This window comes from Delphinus delphis, chromosome 11, assembly GCF_949987515.2.
Source record: "Delphinus delphis chromosome 11, mDelDel1.2, whole genome shotgun sequence".
Lineage (NCBI taxonomy): Eukaryota > Metazoa > Chordata > Mammalia > Artiodactyla > Delphinidae > Delphinus > Delphinus delphis.
Genome location: NC_082693.1, coordinates 22,871,130 through 22,884,350, shown reverse-complemented (window position 1 = coordinate 22,884,350; position 13,221 = coordinate 22,871,130). Strand labels below are relative to the sequence as shown.

Here is a 13,221-nt window from a genome sequence, read left to right as displayed (position 1 = left end):
TTTCCTCAGCAAGAATCACAGATATTCTGAAATTAAGCTTTTTGGGGTTCGCCCTCCCAAAAGCTGATTTTGCAGTCTTTGGGATTGTTTTCTTAGAGTAACAGTTAACTATGTCGAGCTCTTTGTATTCGTTATCTTGTTTCATCTTCAGGGGCCTACAAGGCAGGGTTTCTCAGCCTCGGCACTACTGACATTCGGGGCTATTCCTTTGTTGTGGGAAGGCGCCTGTCCTGTGCATTGTACGATGTTTAGCAGCATCCCTGGACATGATTTACTGAATGTCAGTCTTCCCTCCACCCCTAGTTGTGACACAAGGCATATTTCCTGACATTGCCAAATGATTACTACAGGGCACAATCACCCCAGTTTAAAACCACTGCTACAAATTAGGTACTATTGTTGCCCCCATTTTACAAGTGAAGAAACAGACACAGCTATAGGTTCATCTAAACCCACAGCCCAAGATCAAAAACTATCCTGTCTTTGTGCACAGGGAGCAGGTCTATCTTACAATATAACTGATACGACTTGAGTCTCCTTTGCATCCCCATGGAGCCTCGTCTAGGCCCCAATGCATAGTGGCCAAATGAACCATTACTTTCATCACTAAAACATTCATTGAATCCCTACTGGGTAGCAGGGCCTGGCAACAAAGGCACAGTCATGGCCTTCAACAAGTATATAATCTATTTGAAGAATTAAGATATAACCAGAGATAAGCCATTTGGAGCATCCGTTTTGGGAAAAGCTTTCGGTTTCCTCATCTGTAGGATGGAGATAATGCTAATGTCGCCCTCATATTTAAGTGAAATGGAGCAAGCAAAGTTCCTAGCACAAAGAATAACTTCAAAAAAAACAACTACATACCAAGTGCATGGTAATCCACAGGCATTGGCAGAATCATGGCATCTCAGAATCACTGGGCTGGAAGGAACCTTCACAAACAACCTGAACTCATCACCCACTTGGTACTTTAGCATTTAGAACTCTAAAAATTTAATTACCTGCTTCCAGCAGAGTTTGCAGGCTGAGCTCAGACTGAGGCTCTCAGCAAGGATCTCCCAGTGAACTACTTTAAGGGGGCCTAGAGGAAAGAGGAGGGTTTAAGCAAAGAGAAAGACAACAGGAAATGTAGAAGGTTGAGTGGACTTAAAGCGCTCCAGGGGTGCAGAGCCTGGGTCTGAGCACAGCCAGCACGAAGACAAGCTTGGAGAAACAGGCCAAGATCAGATGAGATCACAAGTGACACAGTGGTGACACTGACCAGGTGAGACCTAGTAACTTTTTCTCCTAAAAAAGCAACGAAGGGCTAAAAAACAAAAAAATACCATTAAAAAAACCCAAGGGCTGCTACAAAGCATACACCCAACTTACATTATGAAGTTGGAGAACTTAATTTCTCAAATTAAAAGGTCAGCGTTCCAATTGCTTCACAGCATTCCCCGAGAACAACAGGCAAATACGTGCTCTAGATCTATGCAAGTGAAGGTTTTGCCAGAACAAGGAGTCAATTTTCCTCCCCGTGTCCACAGGTCCTCCTGTTCTCTAGGGCACCAGCATAGCCCAAGGAAACAAGAGCCCAGAGAAGCCAGATCTTCTCTTTGTTAAATCTGAATTTTCAATAAGTGAAATCTCCAACACATTTAAGTACTGGCACAAATTTCTTAAATTACTGCGTAGGTCAAACCAAACCTGTCTGCAGGCAGTCTTCATCCCGGGCCCACCAGTGTGAGAACTCTGCTGCAAGCCAGAGCCCGCAGGAGATCAAAGCAAGGACCAGGCAGGGCAGGGTGGCCTTGTACCAAAGGTTTATTTGGAAGATGTGTCTGGCGATGAGGTGCAGAATACAGGGAAGAGACTAACTGCAGGGTCTATGTCAGAGTTGATGGGGATGTAAACCAAGGCATTGGCGGAAGGAATGGAGAGTGATTCAGAAAACACTTGAAAGGCAAATGTGACAGCGCTGATGGCCAGGAGGGGGGTCTCTAGGATACCACACGCAAACCTGACCCACTGTAAACTTTGATAATGAAGCTGAGACTTTTAAGAGCAGAAGGTAGCTCAGGCTTAAAATTGAGCTCTTTGACTTCCAAGAACCCGGGCAATCTTCACGGACTTGTAACCTGTAGTCACACACAGAACCCCAGGCTCAGAAACGCCCCACACCTGGTTTAATGCTCTGCTGTCATCATCAAGATTCCTAATGATGTAAACTTTGAACTTGTGTTCTGTAAATGAGGTCTGATGGCACAGTGGACCATGCATGTGAACAGAGGAGATCTGTTTAATACGTGTGGCCACAATTCCCTGCTGCCCTATTCATAATAGTGTTTGCAGGGCCCCACAAGCACAGAATTTCAGTGGACCCACGATGCATGGACTTCAATAAGACTCAAAGCGAGTTCAAGGTAAATGTGTCACAAATGCAACTGAGTAAGCAGGTGGGTGGGTGCTGACAGCAACAAGAGGCCATGCTTTCCATTCGATCCAGAACTTGCTGTACGTGTAGAAACAAGGCAGTGTCTTTCTAAGAAACACTAACAACCAAATCCTTTCATATCCTCTTTTACTCCTGTTACTCCCCTGTATTAACCAACCACTGACACTGAAGATGACGGCACAGAAGGAAAGACAGAGCAACCCATGGTTCTTTTTCCTTTCAGTCCTTCCTTGTATAAGCCGAAGATTGATAGACTGTGCAAATGGAGACGTGAAGTAAGGGTAGTCAGTTTTGTGCAGTGTTTCTTCTGTTCTGGTAGGAAGAATATACAAATGCATTTACAAACTACAAAATATTATGAAGTGTGTGACTTCAATAATTCTGCATACGTGTTAAACACTCTTATATTTGCATTTAATACTGGCATTGCATAAAATAAAGATGAACAATGGAATTCATGTTGATAGTTTTTATTTTTAACTTTCCTTCACTTAGAATGACATTAAATAGCAAATAAACACCATGATGAGTAAAGAGAGAGACTATGGGAGAAAAGGAAAAGCTTTTATGTTAGTACCTTTAACAGCACTTTTTCCTGCTTTTTGAACCAGGGGCCACACATTTTCATCTTATACTGGGCTCCACTAATTATGTAGCTGGTCCCACTGAGAACCACTGAACTCAAGAATATTATGCCCATCTAAATACGCTGCCCGCGCTTGGATACATTTTTACTGACATCATTCAAAGCAACCCCCAAAGGACCCACCTATGGATTGATGGCAGTGGTGCTGATTTTTAGTACCACACTCTTAATTATTAGATTGCTTCAGTCCTTTTCTCATCCCACTCACGTCACTGCAACAACAAATCTGCTGAAACACCGCAACCCAATGTCTTTCGGCCAAAGATCTTTCTAGAAATAATCAGTTAAACTGCAGATTAAAGACCTTACCAGGAGCAGCATGGAATGCAGAGGTCTCTCTGCTGGACAACTCCCCCTTATAAAGTATTCCCTGGTGCTCTGGTGGTTCAGTGTTAACCAAACCCAGGCTGCTTCCCATCACTCAGGATGCTCAGGTTTCCCCTGACAAGTTGTCCTGTGAACTATTCAGTGTGGTGTCTAAAAATTCCTCCTTCAAATACAGTCAAGTTTTCCTTTGTCTCATTTCATTCTCCTCTTCTTTTCTGTGCCACTACTTTCCACTTCAATAAATTAATCTCTTGCCTGCAGACACATCCTGGCAAATGTGTCAGTTTGCATTGTTTAGATGAGAGACTTCTGTCATTCTTTCAAATGTTTCCTCTGTCCCAATAATCCTGGAGAGCCAGGCTCTCAGGAGGCTGAGTTACTTGTCTATGAATTTCCTCCCACCGTCTCCTATTAGACTGAAGAAAAAAAAAAAAAAATGCAGACTCCCTGGGGTGAACTCACTCAGCTCTTATCTCTTCCAATCACATTTTTTCCCCAATTTCCCCATCCTTTCTTCCATTCCATCTGAAGGAGCACTCTAACAGATTTCAAAGCTAACCCGCACTCTCCACCTAATTTCAATCTATCCATTTCCTTTTCACCTATTGTTTGCTGCTTTCATATCACCCTCTCTGCCTGGACCTTCCTCAAACCCACGCTGTCAGCGCACATTACCTCCTTGCTCAACTCCTTGAAAGGCTAGGCTAACGGGACAGCCTGAGGTTCATCACCTCCCATGTACTTCTCAATCTTCTGCATTCTGGATTCCACGTCTACTGTGCTGAAACTGCTCTCCCAGCTCACGAATGGCCAGACGGCTGGACCAGGGGCCGTTTCTCAGACCCGTCCTTGTAATGGGTCTGCGGCACTGGATGGCGTGGACGGTCCACTTGTGTGGGTGTGCTTCGTTCCCTTGCCACCATCAACCTCCACCTCTCTGGGCATTCCTGCTCTGTCACCTTTAATAACTTTTCTTTGGCCTGACCATGTCCAAACGTCAAGAGTTCCCTGAAGGTTGTGTCCTTGTTTCTTTTTTTATTCTGCATCCTCTTCTTCGGCGAGTTCACCTACTCTTGCTCTTTAGGTAGCAGCCCTATGGAGATGGTCCATCACTCGAGGGACTAAACTCCAAACCTGAATTTCTAAATTCTTGCTTAACATCCTCATGTGAATAAAATCAACTAACAATTCTTAATAGCTTTTCACATGCCATGTACAGGTGGTTGAGGATACTGACCCGGGAGACTGTACCCATCTGCATTTAAATCCTGAGTCCTGTGACTTCCCTGGTGGCGCAGTGGTTAAGAATCTGCCTGTCAATGCAGGGGATGTGGCCTGTGAAGATCCCACGTGCCGCAGAGCAACTAAGCCCGTGAGCCACAACTACTGAGCCCACACGCCACAACTACTGAAGCCCGCGTGCCTAGAGCCCATGCTCCACAACAAGAGAAGCCAACACAATGAGAAGCCCGTGCACCGCAGCGAAGAGTAGCCTCCGCTCGACACATCTAGAGAAATCCTGCACGCAACAATGAAGACCCAACACAGCCAAAAATATATAAATTTATAAAATAAATAAATAGATAAATAAGTAAATCCTCAGTCCAACACACACAATTGTGTGGCCTTGGGAAATTCACTCAGCCTCTCTGTGTCTCAGATTTCTCATCTTGAATAAGAACAGGGCTGATGTAGGGATTAAATCTAAGTTAAAATATGTATGACACTTAGAACAGTGCTTGGTACATACCAAGTGCTATGTAAGCATTAGCTATTATTATTGTTGTGGTGGTTATTCTCCTAAAAACCCAGTGAGACAGGTTCTATGATTTTACGAGTTTACACAATGAGAAAATGAAGGTAGGTTATTGTGGGTCATGATGGAATCTCAAACTCCAGAAGATCAAATCTTAATTCACCATATTTCCCATTAAAATTTAACTTTGGCTGTGTGCCTTTCTTCAGGTTGTTCTATCCCTCCCCCCTCCCCTTGCCCCTCCTAATACCCCTCCTAACATTTAACATACTATTCCAAGAGTCATTTTTATAAAGTAATAGTTCTCAGATCCCTCCCCAACTCACACACTAAAAAAATCTCATTTTAAAGCATTATGTCACTCTTTTTAAACCCTCTGAGATCTGGCTATCGTATATCTTACCTCTCTTAACAATAGTGATCTTTCCATCTTATCTTTCTCTGACACTAATCTAATTATATTCTACACTTTGCTCCAAATCCAAGCATGCTCATTCCCCCCACTGCCTCCTCAAAAAGTCCTACTCATCCTTCAAGGCCCATTCAAATCCTACCGCCTCTAGTGGGATCCCACTAGACCCAATCCTTTGCTCAAGTTCATAGCTCAATGTGCTCTCTCACAGCACAATCTTCCACCACCTACCTTCAAGAGGCCCAACAAATTGATTTTTTAAACTTTAATACTTTTTATATTTCAAGAGTAATGCATGAGTGTTGTAAAATAAACATTAATATGCTATAAAAAAAATTAAAGGTCCCTCAACTTCCCTGCCGTCATCATCCCATCCTCCACAAACCACCCCATTTAGCAATTTTTCTCCTGCATTGACAAATATAACTTATACATGTATGCTTGGTGGCTTTTTTTCTTAAAATACATATCACAGACATCTGTTTAAGTCAGTATATTTTTCCCCAATTTTTTAACAGCTAAATAGTTTTCCAAATCTGTTTTTTACTATTGTTATGTGTAAGGAGGGTCACCCCATTTCTGCCCCCATCTCCTGTATATGCATATTCTTAAGGATAAAGACCGTGTTTTATTCGTCCTTATATCTCCAAGAGGACCTTGTACCAAGGCCAAGAATTGCTTAACAAATGTTCAATGAAATAGTCAATATATCCGTCATCGATCCAGTGTTCACTGTGCGCCAGGACAACAGCTGCTGATGCTTCACGTATATTGCAGGTAATCCTCATTACCCACCCAATTATTCCCATTTCACAGAAGACAAAATCACACAGCTCATAAGGACAGGAGAGTCTAATCTGTAATACATTTGTCTGACTCGGGAGCCCACCCCCTTCATCTCTACGCTTACAGGTACTAAAACTGTCATAAGAATACCCTTTGCTTTTTCAACCAAAGTTGGAGAACAGAAAAGCTCCAAGTATTCTGGTGTAGGCAGGTGGGACTGAGGATAAGAGACGGGTGTTGTTTCGGAATGAATGTTAAGTACATGGAGGCAAGTGGTTGCAGCCATAAAGCTAATCTACCATTCAGCCATTCAATCTATGTTTACTGAGAACCTACTAGAAGTTGAATGACTTGCCTCCCCTTCTTAAGGCTCCTCACATTCTCCTTTAGTAATAGCTGCCACCATTTGTTGAAAATCTATGTACCAAATTTGTCATTATTATTTCTATTAATAATTTCTAATACTGACAAAACTTCTACGAGACAAACATCAGTACCACATCTTACAGAGAGGAAAACTGAGACCCGAAGAAGTTAAATTTCTTGCTAAGATTAGACTGTAATGAAGAGCCAAGCCAAGATTCAACTTGAGGGTCTGCAGGGCTCCAAAGTCCGAACCCTTGTTCTGTCATCCAGGATTGCTGCCTTTGAATTCTGAGAGAAAAGATGAACTATGACGTCTTTAAAATTTAAACTGTCAGGATCACATTTGGCTTCAAGTAACAGACCCAACTTCTGTGGCTGAACCAAATGGAGATTTAGTTTTCTCAAAATAAATCAAGAGGTGGGCAGACCAGGTCTGGTACAGCCATTCCAGAAGGCCATCAGATTCCCAACCTGCTTACCCCTCAAGCTTCTCGTCTTTGGTCACAAGATGGCTTCTCCGCTTAGAAAACAGCATCCCTGCTCCTGGGAGAAAGAAGTACAAAGAAAAACAGCCTCACCGGCGAGCTCACAGAGGCCGTTCCCTTATAAGAGTGTGTGGGAGAGCCCCTCCCAGTTACTTGCATCTCACTGGCCAGGACTATGTCGCCTAGATACCACCGAGCTGCAAGGGATTCTGGGAAATCAACCTTTTTTTTTTTTTTTTTTAAACTATCATGGTGAAAGGGTAAGCTGGGACAAAGTGAGACAGTGGCATGGACATATACACACTACCAAACGTAAAATAGCTAGCTAGTGGGAAGCAGCCACATAGCACAGGGAGATCAGCTCGGTGCTTTGTGACCACCTAGAGGGGTGGGAAGGAGGGAGACGCAAGAGGGAAGAGATATGGGGACACATGTATATGTATAACTGACTCACCTTGTTATAAAGCAGAAACTAACACACCATTGTAAAGCAATTATACTCCAATAAAGATGTTAAAAAAAATTAAAAAATAAAAATAATAAAATAAAATGGTTCAGCTGTAGAGAAAGAGTGGGCAGGATGGTTATGACTGGGCATCTATCTGTGTCTGCTCCACAGGGTAATGTAGAATGTAAGTCACCCTAGAGAATCAAGGTACCCTGAGAAGAAAGCAATAGAAGAACCTTAAATCTGTGTTTAAAAGCCCCCTTGGCTGTGCAAAGTCACCCACTGATGGGGGTGGAGGCTGGAATAATGTGAAAATTTTACAGAAGCATCCAAACAGCTGATCCAGAGGAAAAACACCAAGACCCAGGTGACTTCACACAAACCGTCCTGGCAGACTCACAGGTTCAATCAGTGTTTCCCCTGAGTCGTCACTGTTTCCCTTCCTCCAACTCACTCACTTGCCAGAGTTACGTTAGATGAGAAGCTACAGGCTCATTTGACTCTTCCATCGTTCATAAGAAAAAGTAGAGCGAGTTCAAATTCCAATTCAAGCAAAATAAAATCCTCGACCATGTGTTGTTATGAGAAGCATTATCTTTAGAAAGAGATAATGGTTGCAGGGATATTATTTATGCAACTGCAGCCACACTACCAAGTGAAGGAGACCATAGAGTTTTAGCCTGTTTGCATTTTCTTTCAAATACAGTAAGTTCAATAAACGTTCCTCATAAAAACCTCATACAGTTCTGTGATGGCGAGATGATATTTGTGAAAAGTACTATATATGGAGAGAAGGGTGAAAGAAAGCCAGCAAAAGGACTTCTGTGAGCTATATCCTAGGCTCACAGGAAATACAAGATGACACAGCCATATGCAATGGTATGGTTCATAGTTACATTCATAGCATGGAAGAGGTAAAACCGTTTCCGATGGGCCCACCTACTTCTTCCCAAGAACTACCTTGCTTGCCTAAAGAATTTGGCCACTTACTTATGAATGGACTTGCCACTGAAAACAGCATCTTTAGTCTCTCTCTCACCAGGTAAAATTAAGTTTTCCTTTGTTAACCAACACGCAACACGAGGAATCAGCATACCTGCTCCCTTGAACTTGCATCTGCTTTTTTTGGACAAATGCTTAATTTCTCTAAGTTAAAGGAGAGGTGAAAATACCTAGCCTTACTCTGGAGTTCAAAGGGTGTCCATAAAATCTGTGGCCAGCCCCCAAAGTTATGGTACTTGGTCTTCTTCCTCCACGGTCCACATTTGAGGCATGAGCCTCTACCGGAATGACTGACAGTCAATGCAATCTGAGTTTGTACAATTCCTTCAGTCATGGGCATTTTTAGGTGCACCTCTATACAGAAACCACTCCACGATCTTTCTATTCTGAACTCATTACATTTGCCAACAAAAACAAGGATGTGAATGTGGGCCAGTCAAAATGTGAGTCACACCAAGTTCTAGGGAGACACGCAACCAAAGTGCAGTAACAAACTGAGACAACACACCCACCTGGATCACTCAGAGTCCAAACCCACATTTCAGAAATAGAAGCTCTTCAAGGGGCACAGGCTGGTAGAGGTTTCACTCAAACCCTCCTCTCCTTCAAAAACCGCCTAACAAGTGTGCAAACTTAAAACTCCTGGCAGGGCCCACTTTTCCATCTAAAATCCAGTTGTTTGGTGTTTTAGATCCTTAAAAGTGGGAAAAAGTACTGAAGGGAAAGAAACCCTCACCACTTGGCTTTTTGAAACATTATCAACCAATGCCAAACTGGCATCAATAATTACTATATTTAAAATAAAGAGTGTAAAAGAAATAGAAGAGTCTTTGTATTTTCTAGGGTGGGTTAGTTCAGTTTCGGTTTTTTAATCCATTAGCTCCATTTAATAAAGCATCGGTCTTTATGGTGGTGATATATGTGACAAAAGCTGTAGGCTTTTGGCTAGGAAAATGGTTCTGACGTGCACTGCCATGAATTTGAGAAACAAAGGACATAACACACTACAGATGCAAAGAACTGCACAAGCCCAGAGTGGTTTTTGGATAGTGTCGATTTGGGGTCAGTTTGATGACTGATTTAATTGTGAAATTATCAACCTTTAGGTGAAGGGAAATGCTGGCCAGAGGACACTTTGTTCCCTTTGTCCCCAAACAACACCCAGTGTCACTAACCTTAACAGCTTTGACTCTCATACTTAAACCCATCTGTTCCACCATGGTTAGAAAACAATAATAAAATCATGGCTCCCTGAAAGATTTCACAGTTGGCTGCTCAACTGGGATTTTTTTAATTTGAAAACTAATATGACTTTCTAGGGAAATCTCTGGGAATAAAGAAGTCATTATTGTGCACTGTCTCTTGCCTATGTTTTCGCCTTGAAGGAATGTTTCTTTAATAAAGAATCAAGACACAGACCCAAATGTGAATAGATATTCATACATTTCATTCACTCATTCATTCATTGTTTTGAACAGGTAATTCAAATCAGGTCAGAAACATGTAATAAAAGACAGAATGATGAATGAAGTCTTCTTTAACAGTTGGAAAAATGTGCTATTTGGGATATACATATTTTTAAAAATGGGTGCTGAAAACCTCAAAAAGTTAATTTAACAAATTACCAACATAATCTAAATTAACTATAAAAATACAAATATTTCATGAATATGAACAACAGGTTTTAAAAAGAAGTCAGCTAGTCAGTAACTAAGGGGAAAATAATGACCTTGTTCTGATTTATCTCATGCTGGCACAGTGAGTGACAAAAAGACTACATAAACAGTTAATGAACTCTCTCTCACTGAACTTGTTTCCAAAAAATGTCCACAATGCCCTTGACATTAGGCACTATTGATCTGCAACAACAGTGTGCCCTGAATTTCAAGTCAACATCTGCCCACAAAGGCCAGATTATCATTTTTTTTTTAAAGTAGCTATCAAAACTATGATAGTTGCTGGTCAAATAATTTAACCAAAACCTGATCCTACCTTTCTCAATAACTCAAACGTCTTTCAAGTTTTGTCCTTTAAAAGCACCATGTTTTACGATACCACATCTGCCTCCTACACACAGATGGAGAAAGAGAAATACTGGTTAAAACTAAGTATGTAAAATGACTGTTACTCCACAAACTGTGAATGCAGTTCAAAGCTTTGATATATTCAAGTCCCTAAGCCAGGACTCGCTTCTTGGAAAGAAGTATAAATCAGAATTTGGCACGTCAGGATAACATCCTAAAGATACCACTTGACTGATTTTTGCAGCTCTGTCTTTCGGTATCACCAACAGCAGCCTTAACACTCCATCAGCCGAGGCTCCAGTGAGCTCACACCAGCCCACAGGAGTTCTACCTCACCTCCTGCTCTTTCCTGCTGAAAAAGTACATTGGAAAATATCGTATGTTCTATGTACTTCCTACAGAACATAAACAGAAAAGACTTGGTCACCATTATTTCAGTGACATTAGGCAACTTCTGTTTCTTAGTCCAAAACACAAACCAAAATTAAAATGTTCTGGCCTTTCCGGTGAGGCATGCCTTGCCTTTGCAAAGAGCCTACTCTTAATCCACACTGTGCTAATTAAATTTTTCAAGAGCAATACAGATCCAGGTGTTTTATAAACAACAGCAAACAAAACACTTCTTTTTTTGCCCTGACACCTAAATGTCATCAGGCTAGAAAGAGGGAGAACCCCATCGACGAAGTCCTTTATCGCCACACTTCCCGACTTGGGTTTATTAGATGCAGTGATGTGGCTTCTTTCTTTCCTCCTCTCCCGGAAATGCCCTTACATACAGGCACCTGGGATGCAGCTTTTGACTCACAAAGAAGTCCACGCCCGTTTCCTCCCGACCTGGCAAGAGAAGGATCCTCACTGCTGAAGCACTCTGGTGAAAGAAAAGGGAAACTTGACTCAGAAGTCTCAGCCCCAACACTTTCCTTCTCCAAAAGAAAGAGCCTTCAGCACTGAGAAGGGAGGGTTCTGAGTAAGCTTATGACTCCATAATTTTTTCCCCAGAAAGTTAATCCTACCCAGTTAGTGACCCAGGCACACAAAATCTCTAAACAAGAAACAGAAAGGATTTGAAACAGGAAATAAACACAAAATCAGAATTCTATACGTCCACTTATCAAAATACCATTTTGCTCCTGACTTGCAATTGCTTCCCCTAAATACCAAACTGGGGCACTAAATCAAGTTCTTCTTCTATTGCTCTCTGCACTTCTTATTGAAAGGAAGGATTTGTTTTGGTCCCACATGTTGAAAAATTCATGTTCCTCTAATTAAGAGTTTGTATGCCGCGCCTTCTGCCACATTTCCCTGTTAAAACTCGCTCCTCTAAAAAAGATCCATGAAAACAACTACCAGCCCTCATCCTTCTCTCAAACAGCCAAAGAAAACAGATCTGAAGATTCTCAGCAGCCTTCCTAAACCCTCCAGAACACAAAGTTGGCAACCAAAGGAATTCTCCGTTAAAATATGAGTGAAAGAGAGCTGGCGTTGAAATGTGCCCCAAGACACCGGTTTTCCCACAAGCTCATAATTAATACACCCCATGTGAATTTCTCACATCCTGACTGGACTGTATAAAAGGATTTTTTATGTTCCTATATAAGAATATATAAGAATAACGATGACAGACTTTCATTTAAATCAACATGGCCACAGGCGAGCTAAAAAAAATACAAAACTTTTGTTCTCTCTCCAAGAGCATAATTTTTGAGTCGATATTCCATAAACTTTTTGTGACATTTTAAAATAACACCCCCCCTACACACACACACACACACACACACACACACACACACACCACGTCTCTGATTGGGGGTCTCAAGTATTGCTAGGAGACTGGGGTGTGGAGGGTTTAAGTACCCAGACAAGATCTTACAGGTCCTATCCTGGAGGTATTCTTCACACATAAGCTAGTTGGGAGCCCCAGGAGTTAAGCCCTTACCCCACCCCCAAAAAAGTGCCCGTTCCCAACGGGAAACAGGAGGGAGCTGGAAAAGGAAATCGAGCGGCGAGTAGGGGCAGCTGCAACCACACAACGGTGCCACTGCCCTCCGGTCCCAGAAAGGAGCCGAACTCCCTTACCTGCCTGAGCGAAGAGAGCCGCCGGCACGACTTGCAAAAGTTCTGGTTCACCTTCGCCCGGAGTTCAAAGCGCCGGCACTCTGGCCCCGCCACAGGCTGGCTACCCCGAGTCCTCTCCCGCCCCGCTCCCGCCTTCCCCACCCTCTCGGCCCTACACCATGTCAGGAATCCGGGCAGGCACCGAGCTGGGAGCTGACATCACTCCCAGTCCCAGGTACCTCCCCTCCCTCGCGCCCTCTCCCCTCCCCGCCGCAGGAATGAGCCAAAGAGAGTGCGCGGAGGGAGCGACGGCGCGCCCCGCCTCGCGCTGAGTGGGCCCGCGGACTGTCACTCAGAGGAGCCCACTAATTTTACACATTCCTCGCAGAGCCCGGCGAGGGCTGGAAGTGGGTGTTGATGGAAAAAAAATGCTGCCTTTCCTGCTCTCTCTAAGGGAAGGAGAATAATGGTACG

General features: G+C 42.9%; 1 protein-coding gene across 7 annotated transcripts in view; it reads right to left on the bottom strand.

Moving 5' to 3' along the window:
• Positions 1–12,899, bottom strand: part of PPFIBP1 (PPFIA binding protein 1) — a 177,850-nt gene extending 164,951 nt beyond the window's left edge. For 6 of the 7 annotated variants that reach the window (XM_060024499.1, XM_069541193.1, XM_069541191.1 and 3 more), the window contains exon 1: positions 12,769–12,899. The gene's annotated coding sequence lies outside the window, so the exon portion shown is untranslated. Of the gene's footprint in view, positions 1–7,212; positions 7,277–12,768 lie in introns of all 7 variants that reach the window. The other variant, XM_060024498.1, reaches the window with a different exon arrangement.
• Between the last annotated feature and the right edge of the window lie 322 nt (positions 12,900–13,221).